This window comes from Orussus abietinus, unplaced genomic scaffold (assembly GCF_000612105.2).
Source record: "Orussus abietinus isolate OABI.00-Male unplaced genomic scaffold, Oabi_2.0 scaffold19, whole genome shotgun sequence".
In the NCBI taxonomy this organism is placed as follows: domain Eukaryota; kingdom Metazoa; phylum Arthropoda; class Insecta; order Hymenoptera; family Orussidae; genus Orussus; species Orussus abietinus.
Window position 1 is genome coordinate 389,523 of NW_019395981.1, and position 17,988 is coordinate 407,510.

The window sequence follows — 17,988 nt, forward strand, 5'->3', positions numbered from 1 at the left end:
ATTCCGGCCAGAAAGAGAACCCCGATGAACGAGAAAAAGCCCCATCCTTTCCAAGCGTAGAATGGAATTCTCGGAATGTCCACATTCCTCGAACAGACCCCCATGATTCTTATTTTTTCGTTGCTTTATTCCACTTCCCCCTTTATTCTTTCATGTCTAAAAGATATTTTAATTTGGAATTCCCTATTCCGAGTCGACAGATTGTTTCCGAAATGCGAGCCGCTCGTTCTGAATTTCGCTCGAGCTTTTTCGAGCAAGCTCTGGCATTGTCGTGCACTTTTATTTATCCCAACTACAAAGAACGATGACATGACCCGTGAATAAAACCAACATTCAAGCGGTGTAAATATTTATATTTGATTATTTTATATATTAATATATTGCACGTAATGAAAATATCAAATTACAACAGTCTACTGTTGACGTGGCAATGTGAACTGTGTTCTTCAACCGAAATTTCGAGGCACCTACTCTGGGTACATTTGCGAAACGGAAATTGGTTTTGCGACTTCCGGAAACTGGGCACAATTCACACACTCGTCCAATCTAATATCCAGGCCGGATTTCATTCGCCTCTAATACAATGCCACTAAACTCTAATAAACCTCTCGTGATATATCGCCACGTTGACAAAAGCTGAAATTGTCACGTAACGCATTAGGAATTCAGGTTGTATATTAATTAAGAGCGAATTAAGTCGTTGATTATACGAAATGGAATATATTATCGGTTGTCAATTTTATCCTTCTTTTTTTTTTATTTATTTATCTCGCCGCTGAGCGTACCCACGTACGCGTACATAATGCATACTCAATGCGCATTCTGATTTGTCGATAAATTCCATTAGTTTGCAGCTGATTCAACAATCTATCGGCATTCATTCCCCCGAGGTCTCGGGGGTGGAAATTCGCGTCGGGAAAAAATATCGCACGTGGTCGATCCCGTACGTTCGATTAACAATGGCGACCGAGAACAACGTTCCGTCTGGCGTTGCAGAGCTCCGTTTTTGTCCGCATAGAATTTCGAGTTTTCAAAGAAAGATACCAGACACGGGTGCACGTACCTACCCATGCTTTCCGTTTTTCCACGTCTCTCCATAGATTTCGCTGTCTCGTCGACTGGAAGGACGGAAATAAAAATCAAAGCACGTGGCGAGACGCCCTTTCAGCTCTCACCCCGGCCATAAATAATCGCTGGGGAATTAAATGAGACTTTACGTCGATCTCGAGAGACCCGGTTAGAATAAATCGAATTTCCTACAACTTTCGCATACTTTTTCCCTTGATAATGCCAGAAAGGGAGACTTATTTTCAAGCCTTCGCCGACAAGATTTAATCAACGTCGGTTACTTAACATACGACCTCCCGAACGAAGAATTAAGCTCAGCTTAAGCTCCGCCACGAATGTCGTATTTTCGGGATTAGGGGAGCTGCGTGGAATGATTTATTCCCAAATTGACGCGTGTTCCGCAGATGGTCCTTTCCCACGGGAATAACATTCCCGTGAGGTACAACAAATGAGAAAGCGTTCGTTTCTCATGAGCCGCTCGATCACGTCTCGACCGAGTGCGTTGTTCTTCAGAAATCCACCCCTAAGTAATGGATCGGTGTAATCAGGTCTTCCCAACGTTTTTGGATCCGAGCCGCTCATCCGAGGCGACATTTACCGATATGTTTTGCGTCCCGTTGCCATACATCAGCCTGGGAATTAATCCGAAACAAAGGGAGACGGGTCACCATACACTGAAATGCGTCGCCATGTACTAAGATGCGCAAAGCTCGACAATAACGATCGGCTTCCACCAAGACCCCAATCTCGGATTGAAATTTCGGGAACGGGAAAGACTCGTTCGCGGTAATTTTACATTTGACATAGTTCCACGATTTCTCGTGGAGTTCGCAGTTCCACAAATTATTCCGGGTCAAGGGAGGTTCTGTTCAAGGGTCCGAAGTTAGTTCCCAGGGAATTAGTATAATTTAGGTGAATTCCTCTCGGTGATTAATCGTATTAGGCAAATAGCCAGAGTCACTGGATAATCGGTGTCTATCGACTTCGTACGGTCAATTACGGGGAACAGGTAGATGGGATGGATTACGTAGTTACGGAGTTTCCAGCTCCGTCCGAAACCGAGTTCGTCCTTGGTTATTGGCGAAACGACGGCGTATTTCGAATCCTTAAAACTAAAAAGAAAAAAAAACACCAGCAAACATCGGACATCATTTCCTTCCATAGTTCTTCCGGAGATATTTAACAATTGTGACAAACTTATCAAGGACGATTTAGTTAGACCTGCGTCCTGAATTTCCAGGTATAATTGCGAGTCGAAGTCGGCGGAGAAATTTGGCCGTTAATTCCGAGGAAATTAGCCGAACTTAGATAAATCCTGGAGAAGCGATTAATCGCGTTAGGCTAATTAATAGCCATAGTCCGCGGCTATAATCAGTGTTTACGGACTATTTGTCCGATCAATTAAGTACGGCGCGTGTATGGTCCGGACAGGTTACAGGCTCCCCGCGCGGCCACAATGGAGCTTACGTATGGTAATTCAAAATGGCGTCATCGCGACCGCCGTATGTCAGCGACGTGAAATTAATTATTATCAAGGGCTTCGACGTGGGGCTCGTTCGCATCTCCGGACGCGCCGGGAATAATCCTCACGGCTAATAATCCGATCGCGAATATTATCGGACTTACGTTTCCCGATTTCGCGGGGAATTGTGGCCGCAAACAACCGAGGTGTAACGCGACGCGGCGCCGCTTCGGACCTCTCGCTCGTCCAGCCGGCCGGCGCCCTCGCGCCCTCTCTCTCGCCGGCCCCGACATGAATATTTATTACTGTACGGCGCAATTGCGCGACGCTTCGGGTGGATTAAATACGCAGAAATTACTCCGCGACGACTAATCGAGAGGGGTATCTGGCGCCATTTTCATTAACGCAGCCGCAAGTCGGATAATTACGAAGCTGAACGGGTTAGCCGCGAGAAGCACCGAGGAAGAGAAGGGGGAAAACGTCGGGCGCGCCGCCATTTCTCCGCGAAATTTTCCCGCCATCGCCGGGACTTTTTACGCCCCGGCGAGGTGACCGGACGGATTAAACGGATACCGGGGATTAAAGGGGGTAATCGGCGCCGACGAGTGTTTCCATTTTCATCGCCCAACGACCGGCGCAATTGCTAATTACCCGCCGACGAGGGATTAGCCCGCCGCGGGCGCAACGCCGGAATTATTGAGCAGTCTTTGCGGCTCATCCACAGTTCCGGTCTGCGTTGTACTTCCGACTTCGTCGAATGGCTGCCCGAATTCCTATTAACCTACGATCATCTCGTTTCGCGCCGATCGATCCGAATTGGGAGCCGATAAAACGTCCCTAGAGGGGCTGCCCCATCCCTCGCCAGCTGTCGGAGACATTTTTTATCCGACCCCGCCAAAGGGGTGCGTCCGCGAAGCCACCGGCACACTTGCGATCATCCATCGACTGTTTCGTCGAAAGTGGTCGTGCAACAGAAGTGCGGAAGTATCCGGGAATAGAGTGCAGCGTGCGCTTCAGAATGCGCTCGGGGTGCACTGGGGATGCAGGGGGCTGCACCCCTCGCGGGGGGTTGGAAAACTGTCGACGCGTTGCGCGGCCGCGAGTTGCGCTTGCACGCTCAATAGGAGCGGAATGAGCGTTTGAGGTTTACACGAAACTTTTCCCGGTCAATTCAGGCGTGGGGTAATTGCCGAGGCACCCCACGGAACCCGCGCCCCTCGACAGATGCGTGCATTCGGTAAAGGGCCATTTCTGCCCCAGCCCCTCGAAGGAGCGTCGAGCCCCGAAATGCGTCGCTCTCCACTCCGACTCTCGATTTTCACGAATCGCCGTTTTCCGCGTACCCTTTTCCATTCGCGCGCTCTCGTCCCTCTTTATTCCCCTCGGAGGAGGCATTAACGGGTCGCCGTTACTTTTCGCTGGAGCGGACGCGAGGTTACTTTCATTCCTCTCCGCGTAACGCAAATTGACGGTAACAACCGTTAAGCGTCTCTTAAGCGTTCAACAACCGACGTTTTGCCCATTACGCTCCACGGTCAGGATCGACTTAAACGATCGTAAGGCACGCGGGTAATCTAAGAATCGTCTGAGAGGGGCCAGTCCGATTTATTCGTTTATCGAGTCAGGAACCGTCGACGACAAAAGTGCGCGATGGACCAAAAGGTCGATTCGAGACGGTTTAGGTGAAAGATAGTTTTCACATTTATTGGGAGTTTTATTGCAAAGACTCGATATTTATCACGATCACAATTTGGGAATTTTACATCTACTAGAGTAGGTAGAGTTTTACTTGATGTAGACGACGAGTTGGATAATTTTTTTCTTACAACCTGTAACGAAGGTAACTGCATATAAGCGATTAAATCCTATTGCTGGGATTGATTGCGGTAGGAAATTTTTTTACTGGAATATTTTTCGGCAGAGGGTCAAAAGATAAATGCTCAGCCGAAATTGTCCCCGGTTTGGCCTAAATCCCACTTCTGGGATCCATATCCCGGGATTGAAGAGCGGCACGTAAATCGTCCCGGCGCGATATACCTAACGGCGCCCGTGAGACTCGATTAAAGGAAGTAAATTTATTATAATCCGCCCCGGAGAGCGAGCAGCGGCCCAGCTGGCGTAAAATTTGGCCAGCTGCTCAATTTACTCCGAGGACTAATTGCAGGCGCGAGGTCGATTCGATTTCGCAAATCCACCCCCTGTACAAAACTCCAGGCAAAGGCGAAGTGCCGCACTCGGAGGGGCTTTTGGGATTAAGGCTTCTAAGAGGATCCGGCCCGCGATTCCTCCTCGTAGGGAAGAATTCGTGACCCTTGATAAAAGATTATGCCGCCGGTCGAAATTTTCGAGTGTCGTCCCCGCTTCGAAAACGTCGCGGAAACTTGGAGGAACGACCCCATTGTTGGCATTCAACGGGGACCCTCACGTCCCGGAGGAAATAGCGAGCCATTCTATATAACGGCCCGAAATCGCCGGATTTCCGTGAAAACCTGAAATCCCGAAAAATTGAATCGTAAACCTCCCCCGAAAAATTCCAAGGGTAATAATCCGCGAGATGAGGTCGGGGAGAGTCGGACCTCGCGACCGACATTAGACTAGATAGGGGAAGGAGGAAAAAATTCAAGCCCAGAAAATCGGGCGGAAAGGTATCATCCTGAAAGTGACAAAAATTGTCCTTTGATGTCGAATGGGGATGGAATGCTCGAAATTCATTATATTTCTCTCATGAAATTCCGGAGGTAATCATTCGCGAGATGGGGTAGAGGCGAGCCGGACCTCGCGACCGACATTTTAAACTCGATGGAAAGAGGAGGAAAACATTAAACCCCTGAAAATCGAGAGGAAAAATTGCGTGTCGTCCTGGACAGGAAAAAGATCGTCCTTTAATATCGAAGAGCAATGGAGTACTTGAAATTTATCCTCCGTGTGTACGCGCCGAGACAAAGGGCCATTATACGGCTCGTTCACGTAATCACCCAATTATACAATTAAGCGCAGCCGATTTGCTTCCCCTTGGAAATTAACCAGTTGAACTTCGAGTGGTTAGCAGCATCTCGTTCGGTCCATCTTGAAGTACCCGATGTCTCGAGTTCCTTGGACATCGATGTCGGCTTTGAGCCGTGCACTTCTTCTACTTCGGTACAACATAACCGACTACATGCCTGTCGATTGTTCGTCGACAAACTTGAATTTTCAGACAGCTCGTGGGAGCATTTCCCTATCTAGAATATCTTTTTATAAGATTCTTAAAGTATTAACGCTGCCGAAGAAAAATGACTTCCTCGAGTCTCGCGGATCTCGAGTGCCCGAAAGTTCGGCCAGCCCCTCGGAATCTTCAAGTTTTTCAATTTGAAAGAGAAATATTTCCATTTCGACGTAATCGCGGATTAAGGGGCCCCGGAAAAATCCGCAGAGAGCGACAATGGTTATCTAGGTGTCGCGCGGGGCTCGCTATCGATTTCGCATAAATCTCTCGCGAGCGGCGCAGCACTTTCGGTACCACTTCGGAACTTGCTCGTCTTGTCTCCCCGGGACTTCACTTACTTTCGAAATATCGGAAATATGTCCACTTTTGTGGCGAGACACGATCAATCTATCCCGGGAGGATTCGCGGGGGAGCCGGCTCTCGATTCGGGCAAAAGTGGAAAGTTCCGATAACCCGATCCCTCCCAATCAGTCCTCGCAATCGATCCGCAGACTTAGCTCATTGACGGATCGACGTTTGTCCCTCCGGCGCGGCGATTCGCTCGGTCCGGGTCCATTATACCCAAAAACAATAGATAAGCGTCCGCCATGACGGACCGAGAGGTTTCGGCCGAGAGAATCCGAGATCGATAAATTGAATCCTTCGGCGGAATCAACGGGCCATTGTTGCACTTCGCCAGCTATATTTATCCTCGGGGCGGGTTTTAATCGCGGGAGATAAAATGAAAAAAGTCCCCCTTTCCTCGAATTTCTGGGATTGATCAACTGGCTCTCGCCGAGGTGCGGCGTCTGTTCGGGGAACGAGTCGGTGGAGCGTTAGACTTTTTGCGCCGGCATTTCTGGACCCGATACCGAGTCATATAAAGTACCGAAGTGCCGTTTCACTTCGAGGAATAATTAAGGCGCCGTCGGGACGAACCGCCTGCCGAATTTTTTTCCCGGTTAACGCAGTCGACGCCTCTCGACAAAACGTCGCCGCGTTTTGCGGAGCCCCCGCAAAGTGAAACTCCACTTCGGTGAATAATTGAGGCTTCGTCAGTCGAGACGGGCGAAATCCTCGGCGCGGATTATTCAATTTTCTCGCGGGCCCGACATCCAGGACATTAGCCGCGGTTTAATGCGTTTACGACGATCGTCGAAAAACAGGGAAACGGGAGGGCATTCAGGACCGACGGGACACTCGCTCGAGCCTCCGGAGGGACTCATTACGGACGTCCTGTGAACTCGATCCCAACAATAAGACCCATTGTTGGCCGCACCGGAGACGGCTGACGCGTAACACCGCGGATGCCGTATTTCGCAGTAACAGCAGTAAAAGCTCTTTACTTCGGCCGCCTATATACCCCAGCACATACGGGGTAGTTCCCTCGTAAACCCCCTCGGCAGTAACGCCGCTTTCTGAAAAACCGCCGGCGGTATTTCACTTTCGGTTTACCGCCAAGGAGCTTCCGTCAAGACCCGTCATGTTTATTCTCGTTATCTCTGTATTTACCTTAACGGGACTTCGGGAGGATTTGTTAGTCGGGCGAAGATTATTATGTAACACTCGCGCACGAGTCCTGGGATATTAACCCCTTGCCGTATGAATTTCATATTTTAGCACCGGCCCAGGTGAGAGAAAAAAATTACTGGCAAGAGTTGGACTCGCGGTACATGTAAGAGGATAAAGGTAAACAGGTAAAAAAATGTCAGAAATAATCCGTCGAGTCGAAAAATGGGAAATTGAGTGGTATTGTGGGTCTGGTTCGAGATTTTCATCTTCGGCTCGGATTTTGACCCGCGAATCTCCCTCGACTTATTTAAGGAGTTAAATTAAGGAGAATTTTGATTACTGGTACCGCGAATCGCGGCCCTCGATATATGCACCCCGACAATGTAGATTCGAACATCTTGCGCGGTCATAACTCATTGCGGTAACGAGGAACGACGACCTATCGCGGATGCTGCCAGGACCATTCCGCCTCATCAACTCGAACGAGGGTACGTACACATCGCGAAACGCGCTAGAGCGCTCGTTGTTGCATAAATATTCATTCGTAGGTAATGTACCCTAATGCGTCCAGCCGTTACTAAGGATTTATTATTAACGGGCGCATGAATATATTCGGCAGTTATCAGGGCTCGAATTCGAATTGGAAACGGCAAGCGCGACGGGACCTTTAATATCGGAAACTGTTCCACAAAAACCCCCGACGAGCTGGATACTTTCAAACACTTAGCGCCTTTAAATCCAATTGAACGAATTAACGGGGACCTCGGCAGCGTCTCGCGCCAAATACACCTCGGTGCTCTTAGTCCGCTGAATCCCGACTCGGCCCTTAATTAAATCATCCCAATGAGGATGACTAACGTAAGGATCAATTACCGGGTCTCCGATAAAGAAGTCGAGCTCGAACTCGCTAAACGAGCACTCCGAGGTAGTTTCCTCGCCGATCGACTGTTTCCAGCTAACGAGTTAATCGTCGAGCCGGAGTCTTTCCGTATTTTCTTCCCCTGTAATGCAAATCGTATAATTTTTCGCGAGTACGGAGGACCGGTAGCAACTCAAGTGAGCAGGAGGGCTAAGAGGTAGTTGGTTAGTTGGCGCATGTAATGAACTCTCGAGAGCCATCTCGACGGTTTCCGCGTGTAGGCCGATGCCTGTACACGAGCGAGACTCTGCCCTGTATTGGAGCTCTATCCGCACACATCTCCTTTGCGCCACTAGACGTCCTGACCTACATCACGGCTTTAATTACGAGAATTAGACTAGGCGGGCGGGCGACCCCACGCGGATTTGATAATCCCGTATCAGGTGCGGATTACTTGTAACTCCATCGGTGACGGTTCGTCCATTTTCGCGGCCTGATAGAAACTCGATACGCTGGTTGCGGTTCCCGACTTAAGGCTCACCCGTAAGGGCGAAGTTCCCGAGCACGGGCAGGCGATTCTCGACCAAACGTAGGAGGTATGTATACACCTTTCACCGTGAAATAATGAACGATATCCCAAGATCCTCTGTCACTTAGAAGTTCCACTTTCAACGCGCTTGGCCATGTACCGATTTCTTTTTGTTTTTTTTTCGTTGACGGGTTATTTACTAATTATTAATTTTTCTTAGGTAATCGTCTAGTTTAGGGATTTAATTGCACAGGAGTGCAATTAAATTATCCTGGTGGCATTCGCAGAGTGCCGTGGTGGTTTATTAAGTAGGGCACCGTAGTGGGTCGCAGGAAGCGTCAGGATGCAAAGCGGAGCTCGAGGGTTGATGGTTTATCGGAATTATGTCTTTTACGACGCGTTGGTCGTGGAGTGCATGACTCGGGGTATTCCTCGGCACATACACCCATGTAATCTTTAACGAAGGACGATTCGATTCGCGCATTGTCGACCCGAATCCGAGGCAATCTGTTGCGCGCTCGTGTCGCGAGTTCACGACTCGCGCTCGCGAAAACAATTAGACGCCGACGCATAAATATTCGCGCAGACTATAGACAGCCGATCGGTTGACACCAATTGCCGATGTCAGCGGAAAATAAGAGAAAAACCTGGAAGCGCTTGCTAAGCGATAGGACGTAGTCGCGACGTGGAAGTGGGGGACGAGGACGTAAAGTCAGCAACTTGAAGACACAGCTCATCCCCGAGGAAAACTCAGCAACGTGCGTGGAATAGGACGATGATCGATGTTAAAAAAAAAAAACAGTTAATTGAACGGGAAAAATATTTCTTTGAATAGTGCCTAAGAAATATATTGTTAATTCCAAGAATAATTATATGACTCAAATAAAATCGACAACTTATTTGAGCCAAATAATTATTTTTCGAATTAAAAGTGTATATTTTTGGTACCATTCGAAGGGATTTGATTGAATGAATTTTATTTTCTGAATGTGTATTGACTTCCCGAATTATGTCGCGAATATCGGATCCTCTCAGAGATTCATCTCTGATCAATTACCGAATTTAGTCACCCGCCCAATTAGTCTAATCCCCCTCAAGACCTCCTCCTGGGGTGCCAACCTTCCCTTATTCGTTTTGCCCCTTCAACCCTTTCAGGTGAACGAGCATCGCAATCATGGAGGAGATTCAGATTGTGAATTTTATAAGCTTTCGCGTTAATTAATGGTCGGTTAATATTAGAAAGGGAAAGTGATTTTATTTTAGGAGACACCTAGGTGTTGTATGTGGTGGCTGGTTATTAGGGGATAATTTCAATTACGGAACCTCAGTCAGCGGTCACTATTTCGGGCTCGAAGTGCAATTAAAATGGCGGGTCAGCGGATGATTTCAGCTTTTGGCCCAGTTGGCTTTCCGTCTAGCGTAGGCTTAATTAATGCCCGCTAAAAGCCGGGACTTTTCGAGGTATGCTTACCGCGACGCGTAATTCAATCGAGCGGCTCATTTGACAAGTGATAACAGCTTTTAACAGCTAGAGTGCAATGTGACATGTAGGCTAATCAAGTTGCAATCGCGTTAGCTCACCCTTTTCGGGCTACCAAGGGATTCTGGGCGTGCGCGCGCGCGCGAAATATGATTTCGCGCCCTTCTCGCGCGGCGTAGAAGGGTTTTGTTCATTTGCGAAATAATTCCGTCAAGCTCTGCAACTCCCCCACTTTGCCTTAGAACTTTCCCCAGAAGTTCTCTCCTAATCCGCTTAAACGTGAAATTCCACCATATCTTACGCATCAAACGCTTGTGCGGAATTTTGCGGAGGTGGATTTTTCGTTCCGCACTGGGGGCCCGCGAATCGAAAGAATGATCAAAATGCATCGAAACAAATCAATCGCTTCGCGTGCTCTGATTTATGCGACCGTAAACAGAAAAAAAAAGGCACTCGGAATTGGATGCGCCTCCTGGTGATTTAATCTCAGGAATAACCGTCGCAGTCTGAGGGCGGAAATTCCCGGGGAACAATTTCCGAGATAACTCGCGAAGAAGCGCGCGAATCGCGAGAAACGCGCATTGGCCGCATGGTTATCACGCGGCCGGAATTTCCCAGGAATATTTTGCGATTGTCGGAATTTTTCGGCAGGGTGGACGGGCGCAAAACCGCGTTTCTCGCGGCCGTAAATGAAACGCGCGAAAAGGAATTCCCCGCGAATTACGAGGCGGCCGTTCTGCAGTTGCAACGGCAGTTTCGGCCACGGGCTATGCGAATTGCCGGAGGAACCCGAACGAACATGGCGAAGTGCTTCGGCATGCGACGGCTTTATTTGCAAATAAATTTGCGGATCCCGTAACCGCCGGGAAATATCGCCCGCCGTTCGGATTACCGTGTCGAAGCGAAGAAGCGGATCGTTCGTAAAATCGCGAGAAAAAAAAAGGGCGGTTTCCGGCTGGGGTGATGGCAAATAATTTCCAGAAGATAAGTGACGTTGGATATTGCCCGAAAATCGAGGGGACCGATCCTAGCGATGTTCCTGGAGGTCTTTCCTCATTTTCTCCCCTTTCCTGTTCTCGGGATGTTAAGAGGAACGCGACCCGTGTTTTATGATTTCCCGGTATCGGATTGTTGTCACGAGTGGCCCGTGTCGAGCTGAAAGTTTTGCGCGTACTCGAGGATCGGTCTCTCCGTACCGTTTGATATATATCGCGTAAAACGTGTACATACATATATTGCCCCGCGAAATCCATTGAAGCGAGGCACAGAAGCTCACTAGAAAGTTTCCATTGAAGCCAGCTGACTCGAAGCGGAGAATATCTGGCCGCGGGCGCTATTCGGACTCGCGAGAAAAAAACGAACAAGGTTTTCCATTAAACTCGACCACTTCCAGTCAAAAGTCGTACTCCCGCTGGTCCTTTTACAGGCGTCGTGAAAGATGGATAGAAATTTATCTGGTCAGTCACGGCGATGCCGGAGAGGAGGGCGATTTCCTTGGGAAATTAATGAGCGTCGATCAGAAGGGGCGGGATATCTCCAAGGACCCGACTCCCTGTACCATTACCTTCCTTGACTCCCGAAGAAAGGTCCTAATTTTATTGGATTTAAAAAAAAAAAAAGAGAAGGAATCCCTCGTAAAATCGCCGGAACGAGCGGGAGCACGAAGTGGGGCGACGTCTCCGGAGAAAATGGAATACCGCGTTACCACGTCCGTACTCGTGTCGCCAGGATTACTTATTGCCGGGTGTAGTTCGAATTACAGGAAGTATAGAGACAATCAGTCAATACAGCGCTCCCGGCGACGTAATTCACGGGTAACGAACCGAGGAAACGTCGAACGAGCCGGGGAAGAAATTGAAAACTGTCGTTTGGCGTCGTGAAAGAAATGCCGTTGTCCTCGGAATCATTGGAAAAATTCTTTTATAAATTGACGGTAAGAATGCACTATGCCCGGCGAAACCTCGACATAGCACGTTTAGCTGTGTTACAGGTATACCTCGTGTTCAAAGAGAATCGAAATATGAAAAAATGAATTTCAGCAAGATCCAAAACGTGGAGATGACGCTACAAGGAGAAGTAGATCAAGGCGAAACAATGAAGCAGCAGAGTGGCGTAATTCGATAAACAGTGCAGATGCCGAGTGGCTTATTCGATTGGAGAAATGAAACGAGGACCGAGCACTGCGGGGAATTTGTTTCCCTTATGGATTTTCAACGGGAATATATCACTCGGCTAGTGGCAGCCTCCCCGTGGAGCGTGGCTTAGAGAGCTTTATTTGCATACCCTAACCGGATCCCCCGATACTCGTAACCAACGATCGCTCAAAAGGGCGGCACAAATTTCCCGGCTGGGATATTAAAATTCCGCGTGCGCCCGCTTTGTGTCCGCGTTAATTTGCGACCGGGAATTTGCCACCCGTGATGCGCCGAATGGCCCGGCATTGTAGACCAATCGTGACAAATTAGTTGACAATGGTCCGCGGCCATTTTTGTCGAGCCCTTTAGCCAACACAGGGCTGAAAACGCAAAATCCCCTCGTTTCGAGTTATCCCGGTTTACGGGAATTTCCGTTCTTACTGGTCGCGGGTAATATCCCTTTCCTTTGAGCGCACCCAACTTCCGGGGAACGAATATTCCGGGAAAAGTTTCGGCAGGTTTTTCGGGATGGAGGGCTCCTGGTGGAAAAGTTGTTAATAACAAATGCCCCGGCTCCCCATTTTCCGCGGGGCGAAGGTCGAAGGTTGTTGGCCACTAGCCTGAATTTACGGTTTTTGCCGAGAGCCCAATGTTCCCGGCTGCAATGCCATTACCGGAATTGCCTCGGCTCGATCTTTGCGAATTACGGGTTAGAATGCATCTCGATAATCGCCTCGTAAGAAGCCCTCAAAAGTTACAACGTCCCAGAGAAATACGGGGCTTCCTTTTATTCCCCCAAAAATAGGCTCCTGCATGTACACATTCGTTAAAATATATACAAAAATATATCTCTCGGTGAAATAATTTGACGAGGAATTTTCGGCGCCTCGGAATCGCGCGAAATGTTCGAGCCAAGAAGGGATCGCCTCGCAATCGGAAAATCAAGGGGAGAGCAAAGGAGCGCACTTTTCCGCGGTAAATTCGATTTCGGTTACTTTGCGCTTATCGCGCCCCGTCACTCCCCGGACACTCGACAGAGTATATCTGCGATTTATCGAAATCCTACGAGAGGCCGTTGAAAGCCTCGTAAATTATTCGCGATTTCTGAAAGTTAGCCGGCAGCGCCAGGGACCGTCAGGAGCCATTGCTAATCGAGCGTCCACCCCGAGACACGCGGCGATGAATTTCAATTACGGTCCCCGCCGTTCCGTAGGAATGTAAGAGCGGAAAGTCCGTTTGCAAATACCGTCACGAGCTCTCGCGCAGAATCCGACCCGACCATGTTACCAACCCGCCGAGGGGACATAACGAATCGATAAAAAAGTCAAATGCCCCAGAGGTGGCCTCCACGGCGGCCGTTAACGGCCGCTAGAAAACGAGCCGATTAAAATCCTCCCTTTCCTCCGTAAAAGGTTATTATTTCCCTGAAACGGTCCAAAAATTGGGCCAATATGGCTGCCTCGAGTCGACCGAGCTGGGAATTACCGCGTTAATTTGGTTTCGCTGATAATAAAGTGTTCATTATCGACCTAATGATCGGACTTAATCGGCACTCGCACGCATCGGCGATCGGCCACTCATTCAGCAGTTCGAGGGATCGCTGATTAATCGACTGTCGAATAAATACCGGCCGGCGGGAAAATTCCCACTACTTGGTTTTCCGGGTGTTTGTTGATCGGCAATTAACAAATCGTCCGCAAACCCAGAAAGTGTCGATGGGATCGATTCGACGCGGTAGCTATTGTTGCCGGGAAGGGGTTATCACTTTTCTTGCGTCCTGGTCTCGGGAGCGAACGCGATTACCGCGGCGACGTGCAATAATGCGTCTTGGGTTAAGCGCGTCGCCCACGGGTTTCTGCAAAATTATTACGAGATGTTCTCACATCTGATAAATTCTCGGCGCGAGGCTATGAATACATAAATGGGTTGCGGTAATTGTATCTCGCCGAATTGCTTCTCCGAGACCGTTGTACGTAGGAAGAGGTATCGATACGTGGCTCCAAACTGGCAGAGCCCCTTGCATCCCCTCGACAAGGGAGAATGATTGTATTATCGATACGAAGATCGACGCCGGTCGTGGCAGCTATTTTTAAGCTTTAAGGATAATCCACGATGGCCTTTAGGTTAAACTCGGCGAACGTGCTCGCCGTCTTTGGTCTTTAAAGTTTATCTTACGGTGGCCTTTAACTTAACAAACTCGCTGAATATGTATCGCGCACACGAGAGAGGCGACTTCTGACCTCGAGTTAAAGCTCGAGAGACCAATAAGCGCAGCCCTGAAGTTTCTCCGGTAGGGGAAAAAAAGTCTCGTTACAAGTGCTTCAATTGCGGACTGAAAGTTACACAATGTGTAGCCGGGAACAGGTAAAAGTTCATCAAGGCGAGGGGATATTTTTCTCCAACCCCGTACGAGGTTGCGTTTAATCGAACCGTAACATAAGATGAGTGCAGTTCCAGAAAGAGAATATGACAAATTGCGATCGAACGAGGTTTTGAGGAAGCACGAAAAAATGGCCCATTCGGCGGTGGGTAGCTTGGTCTTTGTCCATCAAAATCCACGCTTCCTCGGCATCCAGCGATATTCCGACCCCAAAGAGCGCTCGAAAATGCCCGAGAGAAGTCAGGGTGGTCCAAAACGAAATCCGGGATGTTCATAGAAAACCAGAAGGGAGAAATTAGCGAGGGACTCGGTTATCCCCGAGGAAGAGTCGGTTCATAAAGCGCCGACTTCGGGGCGGCGCAATTTCGCGGGGTGGAATATTGCGTGGCATTGTTTGCCCCGCACTCTTCGGGTCCGCATCATAAGCCGCCGCGCCCCCGGAAGATATCCCGGATATACGCTGGATATATCCTGGATATCCCGGACGTCCAGGATATATCCAGGACATTCCGGCCCCGCCGACATCCGGGCAGCAGCGTCCCACGTAACGCGAATCATTGCGAGCGGAACGAGACGATACGAGTCCTGTGGGAGCCATCGTCCTGACGAACCCCGATGTCCTGCTCTCCCCCTGGAATAACTCACCCTTGGCCCCCGTTGCGCGTCCTGGGGATCCGTGGGCCGTTTCGGGGCGATTCGCGTCCTGCGAACGAGGGCTCTCCCGCGAAACCGCGCCATTCCGTGCCGATTTCCGCGACCCAGCGAATCCTCGAATGTCTCTCGTGGAAGTGGACCTCGGATATTCCGCCCTCGCCCCAAAACCCATCCCCGCTAAAATCGCGAATCTCGATGTTCCAGGATCTGGCACATCTCGCGGGGAAATGAAAAAGAAAAAAAATATATAAAAAGAAGGGAACGTTCCCTTCGGCCATGATTTCGCCTTTACGATTTGGCGAAATAATGAAATCTTCTGCGGGGTCGCGGATCGCTTAAGCGAGAATTCCGCGTCGAGTCCGCGCAGACGTACAGCCTCCGCGTTTTTCTCGCCAAAGGGACGTCCTCGCGTATACGCGGTTACTCCCGCCCTGTATTGGTGGATCGATGAACCTGGAAGCGAGAACTTCTCGGGAGAATTCGACTTTTACAGAGATTACTTTTACGGTACAAAAATCACGCGAAACGAACGAAAGCCGGCTTTGCGACAAGACTCGGGGAGCGCATCAGCTGTGTCTGATAGTTCCAATTCTTTTTGCACCTCCGCGCCCGCGGTTGCATCCCCTGGGAATATAACATTCCCGCGCTGCCTCGGTTAAAAACCCAAGGATCCTCCTTTTCGTTTTAACGGACTCGGTTCCGCTGAAAATGCAGCCATCCCGGATCCGGGAAAAGGAAACGGGAAAAAATTAAAAGTTGCAACTCCTCTCCACGAGGAAGCGCTCGCAGAATAGGGAATGCCGACTCTCCGAGGTTCTGTACCGCCTCGACGAGTTATCCAGGTAATTAGGGAATCGAGAGGGTATTTAATGGGGCGAAATTTATCGTATTTTTTCCTTAATTTTCTTCAAGTACGCCGAAAATCCCGACCTCGACTTCGCATCGTGGAGCCTGCAGTTGAAAATTTGACTGTACTTAGAATCTCTAATTGCAGGCCTTAAATGGGGCTTTGAAACAATATAAGAGGTAACTTTTAAACAATTGAAGTCTTACTTTAGACTTTGAACGTGCCAGATATTTTCATTTCCTCTACTTACAGGTCTAGAGCAGAACTTAAAAATGGAAATAGGTTCAAGAGACCTTACTTAAATTATGCACCCTCAAAATAGGTTTAAAATTTCGACTCCAGTCGTTTCTTCGCGAAGTTAGTACTCTACTTACTTTTTCGCGCATATTGAAATACGAAGATAATTACGAGCGACTCGGGTGTCGCTAATGCAACAGGGTCTGGAATGAGTTCCACAGAAAGCACGATTTTCCGGGGATCTGGAATCGGCTTGACGGCGAGTGCGCCTAAACTGAAATTGCGCGATTAGAATTCCGGGGCATGCTTGGCGTCATTACAAATGACATCGCCCCACATCCTCCCCTCTCTTAAGTGGAATCGCAAACCGTCCTCCAACTGGGTTACCGAGTTTCCAACGAGACCCTAACGAGTCGTTGACTCGACTTATGCAGATCTCAAAAGGAGACGAAGAACTCTCGGCGGGCAATTATCCCGGCATATAGAAATAAATTTCGTTTTCCATAATGGACTGGATTCGTCCGCGTACACGTATGCGATATCAAAGAGAAACTACAACGGCACGGAGCAAGAACCGCGGCACGATCTCGCGAAGCCAGCTCAGTCTAGCACGATAAAAACCCTCCAACATTTTATCGCGGCGAACGTAAATCCCCGTGCACTTTCGCGTCCCCGTGGATGTGAAATTAGTTGCGCATTAAAAAGTTGGGAGCCGGGGAGATGTATGAAAAAACCGGAGAAAAGTGGTGCGACGAGCTAGAGACGCACCGGAATCGAGGATACCTCTCGATGTCCGGAAGGCGAGTCAACTGCGAAAGGAAGTCATTTTCTCAGCTTAACCATGTTGAGTATATTCCGGGGAGTTTGGAAGAAATTCAACCGATGATAATATTTTCGAAGCCATTAATAACGAGGACCACGGGACTGTGTCGTCGTACGTTTCCGAATTTCGAGGCGAATCCATTCTCGGATCGCGAGCGCCTCACCTCTAGCGAAAGGAGTCTCCTGGTCGGAAACAGCGGGTGCTTCCGTAAATAAGTCAGGTTTGGGGAAAGGATAAAAAGTTGATAAGCACGAGCCCGAGGGCGAGGCGGGGTCGTACGTTTTCGGCGGGCTGGCGCCTTTCGAGCCGCGGCTTTCGCCTTTTCGGGCTCCTTTTTCCCGGCCCGACGCGAAACAAGGACGGGCAAATACGGCTGACCGTCTCCGAGTACATAGGCGTTTGGCCGAAAACCAAATTTCCCTCGCAGTCCTGGCTCTCGAGGGGAACAAGAAGCGAGAAGTCCCGTCGTCTTCGCGACGAGCCATTAGTCGGACCCTAGGACCTCGTCCGATTTCGCGTCGGCTTTTAGACCGATTTCATCCTGGCGACTTAGGGCCAATTTTAAAGACGGTCTCTCCCTAGCGATTTAGCAGGACGAATTACAGAGCTGCTGAGAAAAATCGCCAATATTTTAAGGCCCAAGCATAATGCGAAAAAAGAATTCGAGGATTCCTTCTCGTGACGCTCGCCGCCCACGAATCCAATTATCATGACTCTTAGGTACCCACATTTTCGATTTGTAAACAAAGACTAAATCCCACGAAGTAATATAAAGATATTCCACGCCATGTATTGACTTACTTAATGCCTAATTCTAC